The sequence below is a fragment of the Oncorhynchus keta genome, unplaced genomic scaffold (genome assembly GCF_023373465.1).
Source record: "Oncorhynchus keta strain PuntledgeMale-10-30-2019 unplaced genomic scaffold, Oket_V2 Un_contig_6564_pilon_pilon, whole genome shotgun sequence".
NCBI lineage: Eukaryota > Metazoa > Chordata > Actinopteri > Salmoniformes > Salmonidae > Oncorhynchus > Oncorhynchus keta.
The window spans coordinates 5644-11568 of record NW_026288930.1 but is presented as its reverse complement, the minus strand read 5'-3'; the positions used below and the strand labels follow the sequence as shown (position 1 = coordinate 11568).

The 5925-nt window shown below is 46.9% G+C and overlaps 1 long non-coding RNA gene across 1 annotated transcript; it reads left to right on the top strand.

Moving 5' to 3' along the window:
• Window positions 1–322: 322 nt before the first annotated feature.
• LOC127925994 (uncharacterized) lies at window positions 323–4982 on the top strand. Its single transcript, XR_008123035.1, has 4 exons — window positions 323–443; window positions 3697–3969; window positions 4736–4852; window positions 4891–4982. It is a non-coding gene; the product is annotated as an uncharacterized LOC127925994 (long non-coding RNA).
• The last annotated feature ends 943 nt before the right edge of the window (window positions 4983–5925 follow it).

Below are 5925 nucleotides of genomic sequence, written 5' to 3'. Positions count from 1 at the left end.
ACAGCGTTGTCTTTTTCTGCAATATTCATTGGTAGGCTTCTATTAAAGCTGTTGTCTGTCCTGCAGTATTCACTGGTAGGCTTCTATTAAAGCTGTTTGTCTGTCCTGCAGTATTCACTGGTAGGCTTCTATTACAGCGTTGTCTTTTCTGCAATATTCATTGGTAGGCTTGCGCCGAATATGCGCCCATACGATAGGTGTGGAGTGAAATGCTTACTTTACAAGCCCTTAACCAACAATCCAGTTTAAATTAAAAACATAGATAAGTAAAAAATAACAAATAGTGAGAGCAGCAGTATAATAACAGTAGTGAGCCTGTATACAGGGTGTTACGGTACAGAGTCAATGTGGAGGCTATATACAGGGTGTTACGGTACAGAGTCAATGTGGAGGCTATATACAGGGTGTTACGGTACAGAGTCAATGTGGAGGCTATATACAGGGTGTTACGGTACAGAGTCAATGTGGAGCTATATACAGGGTGTTACGGTACAGATTCAATGTGGAGAGCTATATACAGGGTGTTACGGTACAGAGTCAATGTGGAGGCTATATACAGGGTGTTACTTACAGAGTCAATGTAGAGGCTATATACAGGGTGTTACGGTACAGAGTCAATGTTGAGGCCATATACAGGGTGTTACGAGGTACAGAGTCAATGTGGAGAGCTATATACAGGGGTACGGTACATTGACTCGTCAATATGGAGAGCCATATACAGGGTACCGGTACAGAGTCAATGTGGAGGCTATATACAGGGGTACCAGTACAGAGTCAATCTGGAGGCTATATACAGGGGTTACGGTACAGAGTCAATGTGGAGGCTATATACAGGGTGTTACGGTACAGAGTCAATGTGGAGGCTATATACAGGGTGTTACGGTACAGAATCAATGTGGAGGCTATATACAGGGTGTACCGGTACAGAGTCCCAATGTGGAGGCTATATACAGGGGGAGGTACAGAGTCAATGTGGATGCTATATACAGGGTGTTACGGTACAGAGTCAATGTGGAGGCTATATACAGGGTGTTATACAGACATCTTTTTATAGGCTATATACAGGGTGTTACGGTACTCAGTATAATGTTGTGATGTTCAGAATGACCGGTACAGAGTCAATGTGCAGAGCTATATCCAAAGATCTACATCACTATACAGAGCAATGTCCGTTTCTAAAATGACCTTATTTTTATTTTATAAAAATATGTCATGTAATTTTGGGTGGCCTACTGCACCACTAGCAATGAGGAAGTGAATCACAGCTGGGTTAAGTTTCTCAAAAACAAGCCAAATCATAAAAAAGTGTCTGGACCCTTCTAAAAACATAATAATTAACATAAACAATGAAGAACTCCCCCATTGAAAGGCAATTGGGTTCTCTCCACAGCTCCACCAATCTGTCTTCCATCACATCGATCCACACAGGTGAGTGTTGTTCTGCATTCCTCTTCGCCATCATTACTTTGGTCTCACATGCTGAATGCTCATTGGCTATTGCAATCCTTGCCAAATCAAATCAAATTGTATTTGTCACGTGCAGTGAAACGCTTACTTACAAGCTCCTTAACCAACAATGTAGTTTTAAGAAAATACCTGAATAAAATACATAGATAAAAGAAACAATTAAAGAGCAGCAGTGAAATAACAATAGCGAGGCTAAGATACAGGTGTACCGGGTACAGAGTCAATGTGAGGCTTTATACAGGTGTACCGGCACAGAGTCAATGGGAGGCTCTATACAGGGTGTACCGTACAGAGTCAATGTGGAGGCTATATACAGGGTGTACCGGTACAGAGTCAATGGGAACTATATACAGGGTGTACCGGCACAGAGTCAATCTTAGATTTATAAAGGGTGTACCGGTACAGAGTCAATGGGAGGCTGCAGGGTGTGTACCGTACAGAGTCAATGGAGGCTCTATACAGGTGTACCGGTACAGAGTCAATGGGAGGCTCTATACAGGGTGTACCGGTACAGAGTTAATGGGAGGCTATATACAGGGTGTACGGTCAAACAGAGTCAATGGGGAGGCTTATACAGGGTGTTGCCGGTACAGAGTCAATGGGAGGCTCTATACAGGGTGTACCGGTACAGAGTCAATGGGAGGCTCTATAAAGGGTGTACCGTTACAGAGTCAATGGGAGGCTCTATATCGAGGGTGTACCGGCACAGAGTCAATGGGAGGCTCTATACAGGTGTACCGGTACAGAGTCAATGGGAGGCTATATACAGGGTGTACCGGTACAGAGTCAATGGGAGGCTATAGCCAGGTGTACCGGCACAGAGTCAATGGGAGGCTATATACAGGGTGTTACGGTACAGAGTCAATGGGGAGGCTCTATACAGGGTGTACCCAGTACAGAGTCAATCGAGGCTCTATACAGGTGTACCGTACAGAGTCAATGTGGAGGCTATATACAGGGTGTACCGGTACAGGAGTCAATGTGGAGGCTATATACAGGGTATTACAGTACAGAGTCAATGGGAGGCCTATACAGGGTGTACCGGGGTACAGAGTCAATGTGGAGGCTCTATACAGGGTGTACCGGTACAGAGTCAATGGGAGCTATATACAGGTGTACCGGTACAGAGTCAATGGGAGGCTATATACAGGGTGTACCGGTACAGAGTCAATGGGGAGGCTGTATACAGAAATTTACCGGTACAGAGTCAATGGGAGGTATATATACAGGGTGTACCGGTACAGAGTCAATGGAGACTATATACAGGGTGTACCGGTACAGAGTCAATGGGAGGCTCTATACAGGGTGTACCGGTACAGAGTCAATGGGAGGCTCTATACAGGGTGTACCGGTACAGAGTCAATGGGATTTATACAGGGTGTACCGGTACAGAGTCAATGGGAGGCTCTATACAGGGTGTACCGGTACAGAGTCAATGGGAGGCTCTATACAGGGTGTACCGGTACAGAGTCAATGGGAGGCTCTATACAGGGTGTACCGGTACAGAGTCAATGGGAAGTGGCCTTATACAAGGTGTACCGTACAGAGTCAATGTGGAGGCTTTTACAGGGTGTACCGGGTACAGAGTCAATGGGCAGCTCTACACAGGGTGTACCGGTACAGAAATAATGTGGAGGCTCTATACAGGGGTGTACCGGTACAGAGTCAATGGGAGGCTCTATACAAGGTGTACCGGTACAGAGTCAATGGGAGGCTATATACAGGGCTACCGTACAGAGTCAATGTGGGAGGCTATATACAGGGGGTACCGGTACAGAGTCAATGGGAGGCTCTATACAGTGGATACCGTACAGAGTCAATGTGGAGGCTATAGAACACTGCGGTACCAGTACAGAGTCAATGTGGAGGCTTATATACAGGGGTATCAGACAGAGTCAATGTGGAGGCTATATACAGGGGGTACCGGTACAGAGTCAATGTGGGAGGTTATATACAGGGGTACCGGTACAGAGTCAATGGGAGGCTATATACAGGGGTACCGTACAGAGTCAATGTGGAGGCTATATGACCGGGTGGTACCAGTACAGAGCCAATGTGGAGGCTATATACAGGGGGTACCGCACAGAGTCAATGTGAGGCTATATACAGGGGGTACCGGTACAGAGTCAATGTGGAGGCTATATACAGGGTACCGTACAGAGTCAATGTGGAGGCTATATACAGTGTGTTACGGTACAGAGTCAATGTGGAGGCCATAGCCATATACAGGGGTACCGGTACAGAGTCAATGTGGAGGCTATATACAGGGTGTTACGGTACAGAGTCAATGTGGAGGCTATATACAGGGTGTTACGGTACAGAGTCAATGTGGAGGCTATATACAGGGGGTACCGGTACAGAGTCAATGTGGAGGCTATATACAGGGTGTTACGGCACAGAGTCAATGTGGAGGCTATATACAGGGTGTTACGGTACAGACTCAATGTGGAGGCTATATACAGGGTGTTACGGTACAGAGTCAATGTGGAGGCTATATACAGGGTGTTACGGTACAGAGTCAATGTGGAGGCCATATACAGGGGTACCGGTACAGAGTCAATGTGGAGGCTATATACAGGGGTACCAGTACAGAGTCAATGTGGAGGCTATATACAGGGGTACCCGTACAGAGGCAATGTGGAGGCTATATACAGGGGATACCAGTACAGAGTCAATGTGGAGGCTATATACAGGGGTACCAGTACAGAGTCAATGTGGAGGCTATATACAGGGGTACCCGTAGAGGAGTCAATGTGGAGGCTATATACAGGGGTACCCGTACAGAGTCAATGTGGAGGCTATATACAGGGGTACCAGTACAGAGTCAATGTGGAGGCTATATACAGGGGTACCCGTACAGAGTCAATGTGGAGGCTATATACAGGGGGTACCAGTACAGAGTCAATGTGGAGGCTATATACAGGGGGTACCCGTACAGAGTCAATGTGGAGGCTATATACAGGGGTACCCGTACAGAGTCAATGTGGAGGCTATATACAGGGGTACCAGTACAGAGTCAATGTGGAGGCTATATACAGGGGTACCAGTACAGAGTCAATGTGGAGGCTATATACAGGGGTACCAGTACAGAGTCAATGTGGAGGCTATATACAGGGGTACCAGTACAGAGTCAACGTGGAGGCTAAGAACAGGGGTTCTGGTACAGAGTCAATGTGGAGGCTATATACAGGGGGTACCAGTACAGAGTCAATGTGGAGGCTATATACAGTGTGTTACGGCACAGAGTCAATGTGGAGGCCATATACAGGGGTACCGGTACAGAGTCAATGTGGAGGCTATATACAGGGTGTTACGGTACAGAGTCAATGTGGAGGCTATATACAGGGTGTTACGGTACAGAGTCAATGTGGAGGCTATATACAGGGTGTTACGGTACAGAGTCAATGTGGAGGCTATATACAGGGGTACCGGTACAGAGTCAATGTGGAGGCTATATACAGGGTGTTACGGTACAGAGTCAATGTGGAGGCTATATACAGGGTGTTACGGTACAGACTCAATGTGGAGGCTATATACAGGGTGTTACGGTACAGAGTCAATGTGGAGACTATATACAGGGGTACCGGTACAGAGTCAATGTGGAGGCTATATACAGGGGTACCGGTACAGAGTCAATGTGGAGGCTATATACAGGAGGTACCAGTACAGAGTCAATGTGGAGGCTGTATACAGGGGTACCAGTACAGAGTCAATGTGGAGACTATATACAGGGGGTACCAGTACAGAGTCAATGTGGAGGCTATATACAGGGGGTACCAGTACAGAGTCAACGTGGAGGCTAAGAACAGGGGGTTCTGGTACAGAGTCAATGTGGAGGCTATATACAGGGGGTACCAGTACAGAGTCAATGTGGAGGCTATATACAGTGTGTTACGGTACAGAGTCAATGTGGAGGCCATAGCCATATACAGGGGGTACCGGTACAGAGTCAATGTGGAGGCTATATACAGGGTGTTACGGTACAGAGTCAATGTGGAGGCTATATACAGGGTGTTACGGTACAGAGTCAATGTGGAGGCTATATACAGGGTGTTACGGTACAGAGTCAATGTGGAGGCTATATACAGGGGGTACCGGTACAGAGTCAATGTGGAGGCTATATACAGGGTGTTACGGTACAGAGTCAATGTGGAGGCTATATACAGGGTGTTACGGTACAGAGTCAATGTGGAGGCTATATACAGGGTGTTACGGTACAGAGTCAATGTGGAGGCTATATACAGGGTGTTACGGTACAGAGTCAATGTGGAGGCCATATACAGGGGTACCGGTACAGAGTCAATGTGGAGGCTATATACAGGGGTACCAGTACAGAGTCAATGTGGAGGCTATATACAGGGGTACCCGTACAGAGGCAATGTGGAGGCTATATACAGGGGGTACCAGTACAGAGTCAATGTGGAGGCTATATACAGGGGGTACCAGTACAGAGTCAAT